This window comes from Stylophora pistillata, chromosome 6, assembly GCF_964205215.1.
Source record: "Stylophora pistillata chromosome 6, jaStyPist1.2, whole genome shotgun sequence".
NCBI classification, from domain to species: domain Eukaryota; kingdom Metazoa; phylum Cnidaria; class Anthozoa; order Scleractinia; family Pocilloporidae; genus Stylophora; species Stylophora pistillata.
Genome location: NC_142524.1, coordinates 14,188,080 through 14,210,477, shown reverse-complemented (window position 1 = coordinate 14,210,477; position 22,398 = coordinate 14,188,080). Strand labels below are relative to the sequence as shown.

At 36.4% G+C, this 22,398-nt stretch overlaps 1 long non-coding RNA gene and 1 pseudogene across 3 annotated transcripts; one reads left to right on the top strand and one right to left on the bottom strand.

Moving 5' to 3' along the window:
- Positions 1 to 9,766: 9,766 nt before the first annotated feature.
- On the top strand, positions 9,767 to 13,277 carry LOC148728383 (uncharacterized). Of its 2 annotated transcripts, XR_016002453.1 has the most exons (4): positions 9,767 to 10,139; positions 11,173 to 11,283; positions 11,569 to 11,645; positions 11,849 to 13,277. It is a non-coding gene; the product is annotated as an uncharacterized LOC148728383 (long non-coding RNA). The 2 variants fall into 2 exon arrangements; XR_016002452.1 differs by having other exon boundaries at positions 11,569 to 13,277.
- Positions 13,278 to 13,565: 288 nt separating this feature from the next.
- LOC148728382 (uncharacterized) lies at positions 13,566 to 21,260 on the bottom strand (annotated as a pseudogene). The gene is made up of 10 exons (XR_016002447.1): positions 20,815 to 21,260; positions 20,306 to 20,540; positions 20,050 to 20,158; positions 19,549 to 19,652; positions 19,205 to 19,320; positions 18,972 to 19,047; positions 18,226 to 18,500; positions 17,824 to 17,889; positions 13,855 to 13,970; positions 13,566 to 13,642 (listed from the first exon to the last, which is right to left on the bottom strand). The product of XR_016002447.1 is annotated as an uncharacterized LOC148728382 (transcript).
- Between the last annotated feature and the right edge of the window lie 1,138 nt (positions 21,261 to 22,398).

Genomic DNA, 22,398 nt, shown 5'->3' with positions numbered 1-22,398 from the left:
GCTTAGCACACAGCCAGCACATGCCCTGTTTCACGTGCATCTAGAGTACAGTGAATTATTGCCATTTCGTTAAAAAAAAAAAAAAAAAAAAAAATTAGTTACGCTTTTCCGGCTTAAGTAAACAAAAATTTAGCTGCTTTTTATAAACTGACTATCATGAAAAATCAATTAGCTCGCTGTAATGTTTAGACTAAGACAAAGGATCATTAAAATCTCTTCAGTGTATTTGTTTAAGTTAAATTCAAGCAAACTCGCAAGATGCAGAGTTTTTTGGCAGAAGAATCCAGAATAAAGGCTTCTGAGTTATTGGGTTTGAAAGGAAAACTATCAAAACAAGTGAATCACATTCTTACTACATCTTTTTTCAAACCGTCCGAATATGAGTGACATCTTCAAAACTGTTTGACTTGATAGATGCTCTCTTAGAAGAAAAAGCGGCTCACAATGAAATTGTGGTAATGAAATAAAAGAATCGTCCAGATATCCCTGAATCCCTGAAGATTTAAGTGAAGCGGGACCAAAATACATAACAATTTCCGACTTAATTTGGGCTATCTGTTAACTTTGTTCTCAACTGGTCATAGTCTGTAATCCTCACAAGGACATGCTTAATCCTTTCATTGCTTTTTGATTCGAAAGTTTGTGAAGAGCTGTTTGATCTGTCTCACTGTACATTATGCCATGTTAGATTAAGTGAAAATTGATTTGTTTTTATGATGTTAATGATGTGTAATACATGCATATCTTCAAAATTAAAAATCGGAGAGTAGTACTTGTGTACCCATATTTAATATGAGCTAATACAAAAAAATTATATCGGCTGTCCACCAACTAGGCTGTTTCTCCTGATAATGCCACTTAAGAACATTTAGTGTAATGCGAAGAAAGCACATGCGGTATTGAAAGAAAACAACGCTAGAGCATATAAGACTGGCTAAATGGAAGCTACTAATACATACTCGACTAATTCCGATTTTATTTGAAAAATTTGTTTAGCTTATTACTTCTTGGTCGTTATAGAAACATACTTAACTCTTTGAGGCGTCTGTTTGTTGACGGATTCGTTTGAATAATCGTTCACCATGAACTGCTTATCCATCTTGTTATCGTATGCTCTGAACTTTTATTCTATTCTATTCTAACCATTTTCACTGCATTACCGTAGTAGGGTAGGACTAGAACGGAACCTATGCGAACCATACGAGTAGTCCAACCAATAAATCCCACCCATCCCACCCCAGGGGAGGACATCCATCACACAGTAATCTAGTGCGTGGGAAAGTAACGTCTCCTACCCCTAACCCTGTAGGAGACGGGACCTCGATTTATTCGTCCCTATCCGAGAAGACTAGAATATCTAACCATTTCTTGATATTATACAAAGGTAGCATATTCTTATGCTATGGTAGTATATTTATGGCAAGATGATGCGATCAATGAGCCAAAGCTTCTTACTCCTTCCTTTTGCCACCGAAGTACAGTGTAGCCACAAAGTTAAACAAGTACACCGTCCCACAGAAAACACAACAATGATACTTACAACTTAGCGCCGAGACTAATTCCTGCCCTTCTTTGGCCCACTGATTTACGACTCTAGCAGACAACGCTACCTTGGCTTTGATGGAAAATATAAATAAACAAAGGTACAATTGTTCGTACGTGCTTCCTTTTCTACAAATAAAGAGGAGTTAGGAATTGTCTCTAAGAAATTCTTTAGAAGATTAAAAATGATAGGGTTATTTGCCCGAGCACGCTGTCGATTTGAATGAAATTTGAATGAATAATATAGATCCATATAATCCTTTCTCGTAGAATGATTCTTCTGTTGTTTCTCGATTGCAGCAACATATTTAAGAATGGAATAACTACGACGGTTCCCTGATTTTTACGACTTAAGAAACAACTATTTGAACTATTTATCTCTAGGATATAATTCGCCAAGATTTTGGCGATAACAACTACTAATGTCATGTTTTAACAAGAGAAAAAGTAATGATGAAACCGTACGCGTATATGAACATGTCTCATGGGAAGCATACTTTATAGAATTTGTAATGTTCTTCTGCATGGAATTATCGCTTAGCACACAGCCAGCACATGCCCTGTTTCACGTGCATCTAGAGTACAGTGAATTATTGCCATTTCGTTTAAAAAAAAACAAAAAAAAAAACATTAGTTACGCTTTTCCGGCTTAAGTAAACAAAAATTTAGCTGCTTTTTATAAACTGACTATCATGAAAAATCAATTAGCTCGCTGTAATGTTTAGACTGAGACAAAGGATCATTAAAATCTCTTGAGTGTATTTGTTTAAGTTAAATTCAAGCAAACTCGCAAGATGCAGAATTTTTTGGCATAAGAATCCAGAATAAAGGCTTCTGAGTTATTGCGTTTGAAAGGAAAACTATCAAAACAAGTGAATCACATTCTTACTACATCTTTTTTCAAACCGTCCGAATATGAGTGACATCTTCAAAACTGTTTGACTTGATAGATGCTCTCTTAGAAGAAAAAGGCTTTGATGGAAAATATAAATAAACAAAGGTACAATTGTTCGTACGTGCTTCCTTTTCTACAAATAAAGAGGAGTTAGGAATTGTCTCTAAGAAATTCTTTAGAAGATTGAAAATGATAGGGTTATTTGCCCGAGCACGCTGTCGATTTGAATGAAATTTGAATGAATAATATAGATCCATATAATCCTTTCTCGTAGAATGATTCTTCTGTTGTTTCTCGATTGCAGCAACATATTTAAGAATGGAATAACTACGACGGTTCCCTGATTTTTACGACTTAAGAAACAACTATTTGAACTATTTATCTCTAGGATATAATTCGCCAAGATTTTGGCGATAACAACTACTAATGTCATGTTTTAACAAGAGAAAAAGTAATGATGAAACCGTACGCGTATATGAACATGTCTCATGGGAAGCATACTTTATAGAATTTGTAATGTTCTTCTGCATGGAATTATCGCTTAGCACACAGCCAGCACATGCCCTGTTTCACGTGCATCTAGAGTACAGTGAGTTATTGCCATTTCGTTTAAAAAAAAACAAAAAAAAAAACATTAGTTACGCTTTTCCGGCTTAAGTAAACAAAAATTTAGCTGCTTTTTATAAACTGACTATCATGAAAAATCAATTAGCTCGCTGTAATGTTTAGACTGAGACAAAGGATCATTAAAATCTCTTGAGTGTATTTGTTTAAGTTAAATTCAAGCAAACTCGCAAGATGCAGAATTTTTTGGCATAAGAATCCAGAATAAAGGCTTCTGAGTTATTGCGTTTGAAAGGAAAACTATCAAAACAAGTGAATCACATTCTTACTACATCTTTTTTCAAACCGTCCGAATATGAGTGACATCTTCAAAACTGTTTGACTTGATAGATGCTCTCTTAGAAGAAAAAGGCTTTGATGGAAAATATAAATAAACAAAGGTACAATTGTTCGTACGTGCTTCCTTTTCTACAAATAAAGAGGAGTTAGGAATTGTCTCTAAGAAATTCTTTAGAAGATTGAAAATGATAGGGTTATTTGCCAGAGCACGCTGTCGATTTGAATGAAATTTGAATGAATAATATAGATCCATATAATCCTTTCTCGTAGAATGATTCTTCTGTTGTTTCTCGATTGCAGCAACATATTTAAGAGTGGAATAACTACGACGGTACCCTGATTTTTACGACTTAAGAAACACCTATTTGAACTATTTATCTCTAGGATATAATTCGCCAAGATTTTGGCGATAACAACTACTAATGTCATGTTTTAACAAGAGAAAAAGTAATGAAGAAACCGTACGCGTATGTGAACAGGTCTCATGGGAAGCATACTTTATAGAATTTGTAATGTTCTTCTGCATGGAATTATCGCTTAGCACACAGCCAGCACATGCCCTGTTTCACGTGCATCTAGAGTACAGTGAATTATTGCCATTTCGTTTAAAAAAAAACAAAAAAAAACATTAGTTACGCTTTTCCGGCTTAAGTAAACAAAAATTTAGCTGCTTTTTATAAACTGACTATTATGAAAAATCAATTAGCTCGTTGTAATGTTTAGACTAAGACAAAGGATCATTAAAATCTCTTGAGTGTATTTGTTTAAGTTAAATTCAAGCAAACTCGCAAGATGCAGAGTTTTTTGGCAGAAGAATCCAGAATAAAGGCTTCTGAGTTATTGGGTTTGAAAGGAAAACTATCAAAACAAGTGAATCACATTCTTACTACATCTTTTTTCAAACCGTCCGAATATGAGTGACATCTTAAAAACTGTTTGACTTGATAGATGCTCTCTTAGAAGAAAAAGGCTTTGATGGAAAATATAAATAAACAAAGGTACAATTGTTCGTACGTGCTTCCTTTTCTACAAATAAAGAGGAGTTAGGAATTGTCTCTAAGAAATTCTTTAGAAGATTGAAAATGATAGGGTTATTTGCCAGAGCACGCTGTCGATTTGAATGAAATTTGAATGAATAATATAGATCCATATAATCCTTTCTCGTAGAATGATTCTTCTGTTGTTTCTCGATTGCAGCAACATATTTAAGAGTGGAATAACCACGACGGTACCCTGACTTTTACGACTTAAGAAACAACTATTTGAACTATTTATCTCTAGGATATAATTCGCCAAGATTTTGGCGATAACAACTACTAATGCCATGTTTTAAAAAGAGAAAAAGTAATGAAGAAACCGTACGCGTATACGAACATGTCTCATGGGAAGCATACTTTATAGAATTTGTAATGTTCTTCTGCATGGAATTATCGCTTAGCACACAGCCAGCACATGCCCTGTTTCACGTGCATCTAGAGTACAGTGAATTATTGCCATTTCGTTTAAAAAAAAACAAACAAAAAAACATTAGTTACGCTTTTCCGGCTTAAGTAAACAAAAATTTAGCTGCTTTTTATAAACTGACTATCATGAAAAATCAATTAGCTCGTTGTAATGTTTAGACTAAGACAAAGGATCATTAAAATCTCTTCAGTGTATTTGTTTAAGTTAAATTCAAGCAAACTCGCAAGATGCAGAGTTTTTTGGCAGAAGAATCCAGAATAAAGGCTTCTGAGTTATTGGGTTTGAAAGGAAAACTATCAAAACAAGTGAATCACATTCTTACTACATCTTTTTTCAAACCATCCGAATATGAGTGACATCTTCAAAACTGTTTGACTTGATAGATGCTCTCTTAGAAGAAAAAGGCTTTGATGGAAAATATCAATCAACAAAGGTACAATTGTTCGTACGTGCTTCCTTTTCTACAAATAAAGAGGAGTTAGGAATTGTCTCTAAGAAATTCTTTAGAAGATTGAAAATGATAGGGTTATTTGCCAGAGCACGCTGTCGATTTGAATGAAATTTGAATGAATAATATAGATCCATATAATCCTTTCTCGTAGAATGATTCTTCTGTTGTTTCTCGATTGCAGCAACATATTTAAGAGTGGAATAACTACGACGGTACCCTGATTTTTACGACTTAAGAAACAACTATTTGAACTATTTATCTCTAGGATATAATTCGCCAAGATTTTGGCGATAACAACTACTAATGTCATGTTTTAACAAGAGAAAAAGTAATGAAGAAACCGTACGCGTATATAAACATGTCTCATGGGAAGCATACTTTATAGAATTTGTAATGTTCTTCTGCATGGAATTATCGCTTAGCACACAGCCAGCACATGCCCTGTTTCACGTGCATCTAGAGTACAGTGAATTATTGCCATTTCGTTAAAAAGAAAAAAAAAAAACATTAGTTACGTTTTTCCGGCTTAAGTAAACAAAAATTTAGCTGATTTTTATAAACTGACTATCATGAAAAATCAATTAGCTCGCTGTAACGTTTAGACTAAGACAAAGGATCATTAAAATCTCTTCAGTGTATTTGTTTAAGTTAAATTCAAGCAAACTCGCAAGATGCAGAGTTTTTTGGCAGAAGAATCCAGAATAAAGGCTTCTGAGTTATTGGGTTTGAAAGGAAAACTATCAAAACAAGTGAATCACATTCTTACTACATCTTTTTTCAAACCGTCCGAATATGAGTGACATCTTCAAAACTGTTTGACTTGATAGATGCTCTCTTAGAAGAAAAAGGCTTTGATGGAAAATATAAATAAACAAAGGTACAATTGTTCGTACGTGCTTCCTTTTCTACAAATAAAGAGGAGTTAGGAATTGTCTCTAAGAAATTCTTTAGAAGATTGAAAATGATAGGGTTATTTGCCCGAGCACGCTGTCGATTTGAATGAAATTTGAATGAATAATATAGATCCATATAATCCTTTCTCGTAGAATGATTCTTCTGTTGTTTCTCGATTGCAGCAACATATTTAAGAATGGAATAACTACGACGGTTCCCTGATTTTTACGACTTAAGAAACAACTATTTGAACTATTTATCTCTAGGATATAATTCGCCAAGATTTTGGCGATAACAACTACTAATGTCATGTTTTAACAAGAGAAAAAGTAATGATGAAACCGTACGCGTATATGAACATGTCTCATGGGAAGCATACTTTATAGAATTTGTAATGTTCTTCTGCATGGAATTATCGCTTAGCACACAGCCAGCACATGCCCTGTTTCACGTGCATCTAGAGTACAGTGAATTATTGCCATTTCGTTTAAAAAAAAACAAAAAAAAAAACATTAGTTACGCTTTTCCGGCTTAAGTAAACAAAAATTTAGCTGCTTTTTATAAACTGACTATCATGAAAAATCAATTAGCTCGCTGTAATGTTTAGACTGAGACAAAGGATCATTAAAATCTCTTGAGTGTATTTGTTTAAGTTAAATTCAAGCAAACTCGCAAGATGCAGAATTTTTTGGCATAAGAATCCAGAATAAAGGCTTCTGAGTTATTGCGTTTGAAAGGAAAACTATCAAAAAAAGTGAATCACATTCTTACTACATCTTTTTTCAAACCGTCCGAATATGAGTGACATCTTCAAAACTGTTTGACTTGATAGATGCTCTCTTAGAAGAAAAAGGCTTTGATGGAAAATATAAATAAACAAAGGTACAATTGTTCGTACGTGCTTCCTTTTCTACAAATAAAGAGGAGTTAGGAATTGTCTCTAAGAAATTCTTTAGAAGATTGAAAATGATAGGGTTATTTGCCAGAGCACGCTGTCGATTTGAATGAAATTTGAATGAATAATATAGATCCATATAATCCTTTCTCGTAGAATGATTCTTCTGTTGTTTCTCGATTGCAGCAACATATTTAAGAGTGGAATAACTACGACGGTACCCTGATTTTTACGACTTAAGAAACACCTATTTGAACTATTTATCTCTAGGATATAATTCGCCAAGATTTTGGCGATAACAACTACTAATGTCATGTTTTAACAAGAGAAAAAGTAATGAAGAAACCGTACGCGTATGTGAACAGGTCTCATGGGAAGCATACTTTATAGAATTTGTAATGTTCTTCTGCATGGAATTATCGCTTAGCACACAGCCAGCACATGCCCTGTTTCACGTGCATCTAGAGTACAGTGAATTATTGCCATTTCGTTTAAAAAAAAACAAAAAAAAACATTAGTTACGCTTTTCCGGCTTAAGTAAACAAAAATTTAGCTGCTTTTTATAAACTGACTATTATGAAAAATCAATTAGCTCGCTGTAATGTTTAGACTAAGACAAAGGATCATTAAAATCTCTTCAGTGTATTTGTTTAAGTTAAATTCAAGCAAACTCGCAAGATGCAGAGTTTTTTGGCAGAAGAATCCAGAATAAAGGCTTCTGAGTTATTGGGTTTGAATGCTCTCCTCTCTTAGGAGAAAAAGCGGCTCACAGTGAAATTATGGTAATGAAATAAAAGAATCGTCCAGATATCCCTGAATCCCTGAAGATTTAGGTGAAGCGGGACCAAAATACATAACAATTTCCGACTTAATTGGGGCTATCTGTTAACTTTGTTCTCAACTGGTCATAGTCTGTAATCCTCACAAGGACATGCTTAATCCTTTCATTGCTTTTTGATTCGAAAGTTTGTGAAGAGCTGTTTGATCTGTCTCACTGTACATTATGCCATGTTAGATTAAGTGAAAATTGATTTGTTTTTATGATGTTAATGATGTGTAATACATGCATATCTTCAAAATTAAAAATCGGAGGGTAGTACTTGTGTACCCATATTTAATATGAGCTAATACAAAAAAATTCTATCGGCTGTCCACCAACTAGGCTGTTTCTCCTGATAATGCCACTTAAGAACACTTAGTGTAATGCGAAGAAAGCACATGCGGTATTGAAAGAAAACAACGCTAGAGCATATAAGACTGGCTAAATGGAAGCTACTAATACATACTCGACTAATTCCGATTTTGTTTGAAAAATTTGTTTAGCTTATTACTTCTTGGTCGTTATAGAAACATACTTCACTCTTTGAGGCGTCTGTTTGTCGAGGGATTCGTTTGAATAATCGTTCACCATGAACTGCTTATCCATCTTGTTATCGTATGCTCTTAACTTTTATTCTATTCTATTCTAACCATTTTCACTGCATTACCGTAGTAGGGTAGGACTAGAACGGAACCTATGCGAACCATACGAGTAGTCCAACCAATAAATCCCACCCATCCCATCCTAGGGGAGGACATCCATCACACAGTAATCTAGTGCGTGGGAAAGTAACGTCTCCTACCCCTAACCCTGTAGGAGACGGGACCTCGATTTATTCGTCCCTATCCGAGAAGACTAGAATATCTAACCATTTCTTGATATTATACAAAGGTAGCATATTCTTATGCTATGGTAGTATATTTATGGCAAGATGATGCGATCAATGAGCCAAAGCTTCTTACTCCTTCCTTTTGCCACCGAAGTACAGTGTAGCCACAAAGTTAAACAAGTACACCGTCCCACAGAAAACACAACAATGATACTTACAACCTAGCGCCGAGACTAATTCCTGCCCTTCTTTGGCCCACTGATTTACGACTCTAGCAGACAACGCTACCTTGGCTTTGATGGAAAATATAAATGAACAAAGGTACAATTGTTCGTACGTGCTTCCTTTTCTACAAATAAAGAGGAGTTAGGAATTGTCTCTAAGAAATTCTTTAGAAGATTGAAAATGATAGGGTTATTTGCCCGAGCACGCTGTCGATTTGAATGAAATTTGAATGAATAATATAGATCCATATAATCCTTTCTCGTAGAATGATTCTTCTGTTGTTTCTCGATTGCAGCAACATATTTAAGAGTGGAATAACTACGACGGTACCCTGATTTTTACGACTTAAGAAACAACTATTTGAACTATTTATCTCTAGGATATAATTCGCCAAGATTTTGGCGATAACAACTACTAATGTCATGTTTTAACAAGAGAAAAAGTAATGAAGAAACCGTTCGCGTATATGAACATGTCTCATGGGAAGCATACTTTATAGAATTTGTAATGTTCTTCTGCATGGAATTATCGCTTAGCACACAGCCAGCACATGCCCTGTTTCACGTGCATCTAGAGTACAGTGAATTATTGCCATTTCGTTAAAAAAAAAAAAAAAAAAAAATTAGTTACGTTTTTCCGGCTTAAGTAAACAAAAATTTGGCTGCTTTTTATAAACTGACTATCATGAAAAATCAATTAGCTCGCTGTAATGTTTAGACTAAGACGAAGGATCATTAAAATCTCTTCAGTGTATTTCATGAGGGGACGCAAATCGTCTGCACTGCAAGTATCCCGGAAAGTCCTATACATTTTCTTAGACTAAAAGTCTAAGAATTTGTATGGGGCTCTTTGAGCGCTCCAGGTAGCTTTCCTGTAAGGCGTCATAATCTTGTTGCTGCTGACATCGATGTGACAGATAATTGCTTTTACAGTGTTTTCTTTGCCGGCTTATATTGTCATCAAGTTTCAATAAGACGGCTCTCATTTTTCACCACAACAATAAAGTTTTTGTAAATTACGAGATCGGATGCACGTACTGTTTCAACTAATTCGCTCTTCTTCCTTGGGAATACATTAATAAAATGTCGTCGGACCTTGAGGCCTCCACTAAGCTGGAAATACCAAATAAACAGGAGGTAAAATCGCGAAAAAATACTCCCAAGGAGAAACGTTAACAAAGTAGAGAATGGAGAAAGCGAAAGCGACAGCAGAAGAAAGCGGGTAATCTGGCTTAAGTTCTGCCTGGCTTAAGTTCTGCCTGGCATCAATGGTGGACCAAATGGGTTCTGTCCTGGTGTACCGGTTCACAAGGGAATTACCATTGTTCTTTCTTTGTTTAGGAGTTCTCGGTTAACTATTGTGTATTGTTTGGTCTTTTGTATTGGCTCTTGTGAACCGGTACACGAGGACAGAACCACCAAATGTGACTGAGACAAACTTGATAGATAAAATTCATTTTCTCCAAATCTGGATACAAAACAGGTAGGCAACGAAAGCGGACTTATCATGCTTAAGGCTAATTCTAAAGAAGAAATGGAAAGTAATGTGAAGCGACCACGATTAACAACCGTTTTAGATGTAAATTATTCAAGATCAACAATGCTTCGGAGGGCGCTTGGAGACGATGCAAGACGTAGGCGGGCTCAATATTCAAGGCAGTTTTTGGCACAGACAACTTTTAAACGTATTGGTAGTCAGAAAAATATCCATTTGAAGAGTTGAAAACACACTCAATTAGCTCTACGAATGGCTGGGAGTGCACGGGAGTATGCGAATTCATTTCTTGACAAAGCACTTGCGTGACAATAACAACATGCGATCGCGAATGCAAAGAAGAAACTGTTTTAAATCGAAAGAAATACGTGAAGTTTTTTCAACGGGATTATGCAAATTATATATGAAAAAGCCCAGGAAGGCCTAAAGATTTTCAAACTTCCTAAGGAAATTTTGAACATTGTGTTTCTTTTTAATCAGAGACGAATGTATAGCGTGACCTAGAATTTCACTGACTTCGTTATTGCAAGTGTGAAATATATGTGGATTTTTTGCAAGGTATTTTACTGCAAATGACGGAATATGGCTGATGAATGGTGGCTTTAACTTCCACTGCCTAAGTAAATTTCAGGTGGTTTCATCGTTGGTTTCAGGTGATTCCAACTTTTAGTACCTACGTTAAATTTCCAGGTTATTTGTCTGCCAATCTTGACTCTTCATATTTTTTTAGTTTTGCAATGTTTTTATGTTACATGTCTAGCCATGTTATGCTACTCAAGCAAAAAGCTGTTGATGCTAACAAATATATCAATGGACTTTGCCAGCGAGGCCGGATTGGACACAGTGCTGTGTATTCTGCAAAGTTATTAAGGTAGGTTATACCTGCAATTGCTAAATGACATGCATCATAGCAGAATTCTACAGTAACATAAAACATTTTCAGGTTACCGGTATTTGTGATGCAATTTATTTGTAATCAATTCAAGACAGCTTTCTTGGCTTTCTTGACTTTATGGAAAGGCAGAAATCTGTCCACAAACATGAACATATTTTATCTGTGGTGAACAGTGATTATATATCTACAAATAATAGTGAATATTATATGACTTTAGCCAAGTTCATTCATTACTAAGTCGTAGGTGCACTTTGTTGATAGGAATGTGCCTGTCCTGATGTTCCTCGAGGGAAAGCCTGGGCTGAGTGTTTCCCAAAGAGCAAAGCAAATTTTGGGGGGTAGGTACAACTCTGCATTTCCGTATTGACTCGCATAAAAACGTCCAGCTTGCAGTATGGTACTTCACTTTCTATTTGGAACCCATGTCTTTAAATCTCACTTGGGATACTCAGTTTGACAGACAGTTACCAGCAGACATATGGTAGGTTTGGATTACAAAGGTGGAAACTAAATTCACTGATTTTTTTTCTCTCTGTTTCAGATGGACAGAGTTAAGAGATGACTTGCTCTTTCCCCTTGAAGAGGAACCATGTGATGTCAATTTATGTGCTCTGCATGCAATGTATAACATTTAAATTTTTAAATTGTGTGCACCCATTGTAGTATGGCACAGTCAACATTGTTTTCTTTTAAAGAAATCTATTTTCTTGAAGTTTAATCCTGTAATAATAATCTTTTGTTTAGTGTTGCCTGATCACTTCTGAGATATATATTTATTTGTCATATTTCTTTGATTAATATAGCATTCAGCGTAATGCCAGAGGGCTTCTGGGATATATAGCAAACTTAGTTTTCCATTCACGGTTAATAGAGGGAAATGCTGTCTTTCCTTTCTGGTTCACCCAGGTTGAATTCCTGGCATTCAATGTAATGCTTGAGTGCTTCAGGGATATATAACATACTTAGCTTTTCATTCATGGTTAATATAGCGAAGTGTTGTCTATCCTTTCTGGTTTACCCAGGCTGAAGTCCTGGCGGTAAAGGTAACGAATCTGATCCAACCGACGCGTCGGCCGACACACTACCGACACACCACCGATACTGTACAAACAGCCGCTGTCAAACCTGGCTTTCTATAAGGTCAGGCTCGTTTTTCGAAGGTTCCAACATCCTGCTGAGTACGTGGCTTCATCTGTTCCTGTGGGCTATCAAGGCTTCTGGAAGTAACATCGCCAGACTGACTAGCCTTTCAAAGCCTACAGTGATCCGTGCGCTGAGCGACTTACGAACGGTATGTTCGACGAAAATTATGAACGCTGACATGAAGATCGGAGGTGTAGGAAAAACAGTGGAGATCGACGAGTCGAAGTTTGGAGCCAAGCGAAAGTACCAGCGAGGCAGAGTCTTTCTATAAGGTCCGGCCAACGTGTCGGCCGACGCGTCGGTTGGATCAGATTCGTTACCTTACCTGCCTGAATGAACCAGAAAGGATAGACAACACTTCCCTATATTAATCATGAATGAAAATCAGGCTGAAGTCCTGGCATTCAGAGTAATGCCTGAACGCTTCTAGGACACATGACATACTTAGTTTTTCATTCACGAATATTATAGGGAAGTGTTGTCTATCCTTTGTGGTTCACCCCGGCTGAAGTCCTGACATTCAGTGTAATGCCTGAGCGCTTCTGGGATATATAACATACTTAGTTTTTCATTCATGGTCAATCTTGGGAAGTGTTGTCTATCCTTTCTGGTTCACACAGGCTGAAGTCCTGGTATTTAGTGTAATTAATGCCTGAGTGCTTCAGGGATATATAACATACTTAGCTTTTCAGTCATGGTTAATATAGGGAAGTGTTGTCTATCTTTTCTGGTTCACCCAGGCTGAAGTCCTGATATTAAGAGTAATGCCTTAGTGCTTCTGGAATACATAACATACTTAGTTTCTTTGACAATCACGGGGAATTGTTGCCTATCCTTATTGGTTCACCCAGGCAGAAGTCCTGGCATTCATTGTAATGCCTTAATGCTACTGGGATATATAACATACTTAGGTTTTCATTCATGGTTAAAATAGGGAAGTGTTTTCTATCCTTTCTGGTTCACCCAGGCTGAAGTCCTGGCATTCAGAGTAATACCTAAGTGCTTCTGGGATATATAACGTGAAGAAATTCTTGTGACTCAAACTGTTCTGCTCTTTGAGCTCTTCACCTACCTACAGCAGAGCGACAATAATAAATGGTCATTTGAGACACAAATTTATAAAACAGTTTCATTTACTGCTAGAAGGTGCCCTGCAAACCGCGACGGGAAGAGAACTTCAAAACACAAAATGCTGTGAAAAAAAAAAATCAATGAATAAATCAAGGCAAAACAAAAGCTGGTACATTTCTTTGCGAAGCTGGATCATGAAATTTCCGATGCAACGTTTTTGTAGGACGTAAACACACGACAACGACTGATTTCCTGACAAACTGGGCAATACGAGATAACATGAATTATGCAACAACACAAAATAACGCGTACAGCCTCAAGTAATCTATATACCGTATTTCCTTGAATAGGCGCCAACCCCTCGGCCATCCAAACTTCAAATGCGCTAAAATTTTTCTTGTTCACGAACGGGCGTCTCTGGGTGTGCCACTTAAAATACAGCCTAACGACTATGATCATATACAGAGTTTAAAAATACAGAATTGCTGGGTTATACTGCACTTTTGGGTGTGCCACCTTAAAGTGCAGACTACTGACTAAGATCATATAAAGAATTTAAAAATACAGAAATGCTGGGTTATACTGCACTTTTGGGTGTGCCACCTTAAAGTACAGACTACTGACTACGATCATAAAAAGAATTTAAAAATACAGAAATGCTGGGTTATACTGCACTTCTGGGTGTGCCACCTTAAAGTACAAACTACTGACTACGATCTTATAAAGAATTTAAAAATACAGAAATGCTGGGTTATACTGCACTTTTGGGTGTGTCACCTTAAAGTACAGACTACTGACTACGATCATATAAAGAATTTCAAAATACAAAAATGCTGGGTTATACTGCACTTTTGGGTGTGCCACCTTAGAGTGCAGACTACTGATTACGATCATAAAAAGAATTTAAAAATACAGAAATGCTGGGTTATACTGCACTTCTGGGTGTGCCACCTTAAAGTACAGACTACTGACTACGATCATATAAAGAATTTAAAAATACAGAAACGCTGGGTTATACTACACTTTTGGGTGTGCCACCTTAAAGTACAGACTACTGACTACGATCATATAAAGAATTTAAAAATACAGAAATGCTGGGTTATACTGCACTTTTGGGTGTGCCACCTTAAAGAACAGACTACGATCATATGAAGAATTTAAAAATACAGAAATGCTGGATTATACTGCACTTTTGGGTGTGCCACCTTAGAGTGCAGACTACTGACTACGATCATAAAAAGAATTTAAAAATACAGAAATGTTGGGTTATACTGCACTTCTGGGTGTGCCACCTTAGAGTGCAGACTACTGACTACGATCATATAAAGAATTTAAAAATACAGAAACGCTGGGTTATACTGCACTTTTGGGTGTGCCACCTTAAAGTACAGACCACTGACTACGATCATATAAAAAATTTAAAAATACAGAAATGCTGGGTTATACTGCACTTTTGGGTGTGCCACCTTAAAGAACAGACTACGATCATATAAAGAATTTAAAAATACAGAAATGCTGGGTTATACTGCACTTTTGGGTGTGCCACCTTAGAGTCCAGACTACAGACTACGATCATAAAAAGAATTTAAAAATACAGAAATGTTGGGTTATACTGCACTTCTGGGTGTGCCACCTTAGAGTGCAGACTACTGACTACGATCATATAAAGAATTTAAAAATACAGAAATGCTGGGTTATACAGCACTTTTGGTTGTGCCACCTGAAAGTACAGCCTATTGACCTTGATCAGAGAAAGAGTGTAAAAGTACAAAAAATGCTGGATTAAACTGCACTTTTGGGTGTGCAACCTTAAAGTACAGACTAGACTACAATCATATAAAGAATTTAAAAATTCAGAAATGCTGGGTTATACTGCACTTTTGGGTGTGCCACCTGAAAGCACAGACTACTGACTACGATCATATAAAGAATTTAAAAATACGGAAATGCTGGGTTATACTGCACTTTTGGGTGTGCCACCTTAAAGTACAGACTACGATCATATAAAGAATTTAAAAATACAGAAATGCTGGCTTATACTGCACTTTTGGGTGTGCCACCTTAAAGTACAGACTACGATCATATAAAGAATTTAAAAATACAGAAATGCTGGGTTATACTGCACTTTTGGGTGTGCCACCTTAGAGTCCAGACTACTGACTACGATCATAAAAAGAATTTAAAAATACAGAAATGTTGGGTTATACTGCACTTCTGGGTGTGCCACCTTAGAGTGCAGACTACTGACTACGATCATAAAAAGAATTTAAAAATACAGAAATGTTGGGTTATACTGCACTTCTGGGTGTGCCACCTTAGAGTGCAGACTACTGACTACGATCATATAAAGAATTTAAAAATACAGAAATGCTGGGTCATACTGCACTTTTGGGTGTGCCACCTGAAAGTACAGCCTATTGACCTTGATCAGAGAAAGAGTGTAAAAGTAGAAAAAATGCTGGATTAAACTGCACTTTTGGGTGTGCAACCTTAAAGTACAGACTAGACTACGATCATATAAAGAATTTAAAAATACAGAAATGCTGGGTTATACTGCACTTTTGGGTGTGCCACCTTAAAGTACAGACTACGATCATATAAAGAATTTAAAAATACAGAAATGCTGGGTTATACTGCACTTTTGGGTGTGCCACCTTAAAGTACAGACTACGATCATATAAAGAATTCAAAAATACAGAAATGCTGGGTTATACTGCACTTTTGGGTGTGCCACCTTAGAGTCCAGACTACTGACTAAGATCATAAAAAGAATTTAAAAATACAGAAATGTTGGGTTATACTGCACTTCTGGGTGTGCCACCTTAGAGTGCAGACTACTGACTACGATCATAAAAAGAATTTAAAAATACAGAAATGTTGGGTTATACTGCACTTCTGGGTGTGCCACCTTAGAGTGCAGACTACTGACTACGATCATATAAAGAATTTAAAAATACAGAAATGCTGGGTTATACTGCACTTTTGGGTGTGCCACCTGAAAGTACAGCCTATTGACCTTGATCAGAGAAAGAGTGTAAAAGTACAAAAAATGCTGGATTAAACTGCACTTTTGGGTGTGCAACCTTAAAGTACAGACTAGACTACGATCATATAAAGAATTTAAAAATACAGAAATGCTGGGTTATACTGCACTTTTGGGTGTGCCACCTTAAAGTACAGACTACGATCATATAAAGAATTTAAAAATACAGAAATGCTGGGTTATACTGCACTTTTGGGTGTGCCACCTTAAAGTACAGACTACGATCATATAAAGAATTCAAAAATACAGAAATGCTGGGTTATACTTTACTTTTGGGTGTGCCACCTTAGAGTCCAGACTACTGACTACGATCATAAAAAGAATTTAAAAATACAGAAATGTTGGGTTATACTGCACTTCTGGGTGTGCCACCTTAGAGTGCAGACTACTGACTACGATCATATAAAGAATTTAAAAATACAGAAATGCTGGGTTATACTGCACTTTTGGGTGTGCCACCTGAAAGTACAGCCTATTGACTTTGATCAGAGAAAGAGTATAAAAGTACAAAAAATGCTGGATTAAACTGCACTTTTGGGTGTGCAACCTTAAAGTACAGACTAGACCACGATCATATAAAGAATTTAAAAATACAGAAATGCTGGGTTATACTGCACTTTTGGGTGTGCCACCTCAAAGTACAGACTACGATCATATAAAGAATTTAAAAATACAGAAATGCTGGGTTATACTGCAGTTTTGGGTGTGCCACCTTAAAGTGCAGCCTGTTGAATATGATCATACAAAGAGTGTAAAAATACAATAATGCTGGGTTACACTGCACTTTTGGGTGTGCCACCTTAAAGTACAGACTACTGACTACGATCATATAAAGAGTTTAAAAATACAAAAATGCTGGGTTATACTGCACTCTTGGGTGTGCCACCTTAAAGTACAGCCTATTGACTACAACCATAGAAAGAGTGTAAAAATACAAAAATGCTGGGTTATACTGCACTTTTGGGTGTGCCACCTTAAAGTACAGTCTATTGACTACAATCATAAAAAGAGTGTAAAAATACAAAAATACTGGGTCATACTGTACTTTTGGGTGTGCCACCTTAAATTACAGTCTACTTAATAAGATGATAGAAAGAGTGTAAAATACAAAAATGCTGGGTTATACTGCACTTTAGGGTGTGCCACCCAAAAGTACAGACTTCTACATACAATTAATAGGAAAGGTAAAAAATACTAAATACTAAATAAGAAAGGTAATTAGCGCATACTGTGAAATTGAAAAGGAAGCAAGTAATTACAAATGGTGCCCATTTCAAAAGCGCTCTCCGACGAAACATCTGCGCGCTGCACAATATAAACCGCACCTCATAATTTAAAGAAAAATAAACAAGAACTGTTTAACCACAAGTGAAGGTACTTGCCAATGCCACCTCTGGTATCAAAGACTTAGATCAACACGGGACTGACAAAATGTAACACAATTAAGAATCAAATTTTTAGCTGTATTTACAGCTGTGTAGGAGAGCTTCAACTTGTCCAGCGGAAGGGAGAATCCCACAATCTCTTCAAGGTTTTGAAGAATTTTAAATTCTGTTGGACCTGAAATGTGTTTTATCACAATGGGAAAAATAATAGATATACCCACAAAGTGAATCAATTGTAAAATACACACAAAGCCAATAATTTGACCACTCATGTACCTGACATAGAGCTGACATGAATATTCTGCTTTGAAATAGCAGACTCCTGACCACTCTTCTTCTTAACAGAAATTCTATCACCATGAAAAGACTCTGGGCCAAAGCACTTCAGGGCTTGATTGGCTTCTGGAAGTGAACCAATCTTGTAGGCAATCAGACCAATGGATGCAAGCAACTGCTCTGTATTGCGCATCTCCATATGTAGTGCACACAACTGAATGCTAGTAAGCTCTTCATCAAGGAGAAAAAGGAGATCATCCCGGATTCCAGTTGATCTGCAAATTATGGACAACAATGGTGCATTTACAATAATTTTATTGTAAATGGGTACCCCAAGAGGAGCAGGGATAGCGTAGTGGTGAGAGCAATCCCCTCCCACCACTATGGCCTGGGTTCAATTCCTGAACCTGGTGTCACATGTGGGTTGAGTTTGTTGGTTCTGATCCTTGCTCTGCGGGTTTTTCTCCGGGTCCTCCGGTTTTCCTCCCTCCGCAAAAACCAACGTTCCAAGTTGTGTCCCCAAATAGCTTCAAGCTAAATACCCCTGACACATTATTAAAGTTTATTATTATTATTATTTATAATTAAAAAATAAATAGTCTTATGAATATCATGGCAATAAATAAATGGTGGAAGGTAGCTGCTCTTACCAATGCATCAACTTTGGTACCCAAAAGGCCTCAAGCACTTCCTACATAAGCCTGTGCATTATATAATGATCATGAAAGGCTAAACTTAAAGTATACCTGCCTATGTTACACTAATGCTTCGTAGGCATTCTAGGCAGGTTTCATCTGGGGCCACTTCATGACATTTGCAACCCTAATGGGAAATGAAATTACCTCAAAATAAATTAATATTATCTTACAAACTTTTTTGGTTGCATTATTAGAGAAGACTGTAGCTTGTGTATTGTAACTGATGAACTACAACTAAAAAATGCTCATTGATTCACATGTACACCAACACAAATACTAACCCTGATTGCTTTGCATATAAAGCAGAATTCTACATCTACCCCTCGACCACCAAGTTGAAAATCAAGATCCCCTTTCTTTACCAAAAGAAGGATCAGTGTTTTGTAGTCCAATGAAACTAAGATATGACAAAAAAACAACAGCAATAAAGAATTATGATATGACATACCCCCAGTACATGTAGAAAATTAACTTACTGTTTAAAATAATGTTCACTGATAATGAAAAAAAAAAAAACCCTCAATTAAGTTTCTAAAAAGAAAGTCAGCATCCTGCCTTTTAAAAAGATTAAGGTTAATGTTCTTGCAAATAACCATTATGTAACAAAATGATAGAAACATCTTACCATCAAATTCTACATTGAACTTCATACCATCAACAAAAATTCCTTGGTTCTTGATGATTCTCTTTTGTTCATTTAGATCCTTTAAAAGTACCTTCAGGCTTTCCCTATCAAAATAACATTAGGCATGAAGACAAGCGATGAAACTTGTTGTTTATTCAGAGCTTATGTTGGGGTAATGTTCTTATAATGCAAAAGGATTTGCAGTTTTTTTCCTCTTTCTGTTTAATTCATAATGCGTGGGTATTTTTGTGTGTGTGTGTGTGTGTGTGTGTGTATTTGTGCATATTACATTTGTCAGATCTTAGAGCCAGTACGGGAAATTGAGTCAACAATACAACTATGAAAACTGTAACATATATCTTCTATAAAACTATAGGCTTTCAGTAAGGAAAGCTTTATAAGAAAGTGTCTCTACTGTGCAAATTAAAAACTTTGTAACCACGTCAAGCAAAGGAGAAAAAGTATTTTAGTAACATAAAATAATAGAAATTAATGATGAACCTGTTTTCTTTACGATTCGCAATGGCCAGTGGGTAAACAGACTTTGCACTCTGTACGTCGTAAACAGGGTTAAGACGGGGAACCAGACCTACCAATACCTGATTTCTACCTGATCATAAAAAAATGATAATAGAAATGGTTATTATTTCATTCTCATTCATGGGAACAAAAATTATGCACAACCACACACTTAATCCGAGATAAGGTATTTTTTTATAATTTATGGCAGCAGACAAACCTGACAGTCAGTATTTACCACAAAAGGGTCTTCCATCTATCTTCATCAGAAGTTTGAGAGTTGGTGAGCACACATTATGCAGCCTTTGCTTGCAGACAATCAACTCCAAAACAGGAAACAAATCCACCTGATAACCTTGTAAAGGAGAAGGCACCTTTTTCACATCCATGTATTCTTTACAAACTCCAAAGATCACTTTTTTGGCCGCCTTCATTTGGTTAAGGTTCAACAATATTGGTGTGTCAAAGGATTTCTAAAACAGAAGCCAAAGAAAGAAAGCAAAAGAAAAATTAAACAACAAAATTAACATGAAAAATACATCTGATATAACTGAGGTTTAAAAAAATTAGCTATTATCATAGTAATAGTAAATAATAATGAGACTTGCACTTCTTCTACCACTTTCAAGCATTGAATTTGTTACTGTGGAACTGCTTCCAAGTTGGGATAAATTAGATCTGAGTGCAGACATATCCTTTCCAAAAGAAGCCTCTTAAGATTGATAAATAATAACAGACCTTACTTACCCCTGTCCTTCCAAGTTTGGTGATATTGATTACAGCTTGCCAAGTATTACCAGATACCCTTGCCTTGGTCTTGAAATATAATAGCACCCAATCTGGAACTCGGAGGCTTTCCACGTATAAGGAAAATGTTTCATCACCAACAAGCTCTTCCACCGTCCGTTTAACTCCTTTCTTTAGGGCCACATGTTCCACAACCTCATTTACAATAGCCTTGGCCTCAGGATCGCCAAAAGCACACATGCTGGAAAGCACCGTTCATAAATTTTCTCGGTTCCTTTCAAAGATACCTTGTGCATCTTGGAGAACGCGGCTACCACTTTTCTTAATAAGGAAAGTCTTTTCTGGGGTCTCCAAGTCATTCCTTTCATAAATCTCCTTTAGATTAGGAGAACTAAGACTGCCACTGTTTGGAGGAGTCAAATGAACCGAGACAGGCATTTCTTTCGTACTAGCTAGGCGGAGTGTTGAATTGAGGGGTCATTGTAAGGCGCCGAGCTGCACGTAGTCGCTCGCAATTGAAGTCGTTGCCGTTTCCCTTGTGGGAACTCAAATCCAAGCCATTCAAAAATTCTTTAACTTTATAAATCGCGGCGGATCCTCCTTCTTCAGAACCTCTTTTTTCCCTCAGAATAACCGATACAAGCCCAAAAGACGAGCAAACAACTTCAAATGCACTGGAATTTTTCTTGTTTACGAAGGGGCGCCCATCGAGAAGCCGAAGTTTGTCGCTTTCAATTCGGCAGAAATCTTCTGGAAAAATTGTCAGGATCGGCGATTGCTTAAAATATTGCAGAGGAGTAATTCCACAAAATTCTGTTGTGAGCACATACCAGTAATTATGCTCGCTTAAAGCATCTCTGACGACGCGAGAGAAGGTCGAAAACCCTTTCCTCGGCGCCATTTTTGGGGAAAATAACTAAGAAAACTACATGCACTACAAAGCAATCTGGGAAAATAAAAAGAACATTGTCCAGATCCAAATACAGACACTGTCCAGATCCAACCGAAAGGGGCGCTAACGATAAATTTACTGCGAAGGATCGTGCACATATACGTTTCATAACCGCAGTTCATATATATGTATTTCATATGTTTGTTGTTTGATTTATCATCTTACGGGTTTATGTCGAATTAATTTGATGGCCTGCTCCCAGTTGGCTTGTTAGCTCAATTGGTAGAGCGCTGCACTAGTATCGCAGAGGTCAGTGGTTCGAATCCCGAACAGGCCTGAATTTTTTTCAGGTCTGATTTTCACTATTGCTTAAATAGTGCTTTACTGCGAAGGATCGTGCACATATACGTTTCATAACCGCAGTTCATATATATGTATTTCATATGTTTGTTGTTTGATAACATTTTATGTTTGTTTGGCCGGGCACATTATCGGAGGGGCTATACTTTTTTCGATACAAAGAAACTGCTTTGCTTTTAGCCACAGAAAAAGTTCAAAATTTATTATTAGATTACAGCTATGTAGATAATGTAAATATAGCTTTTAAATTTAGATAGGTTTTAGCTCATAGATTTTTTAATTGTTATAATTTTGAATATTCTTGTATACGTTATATAATATATTTATTTATT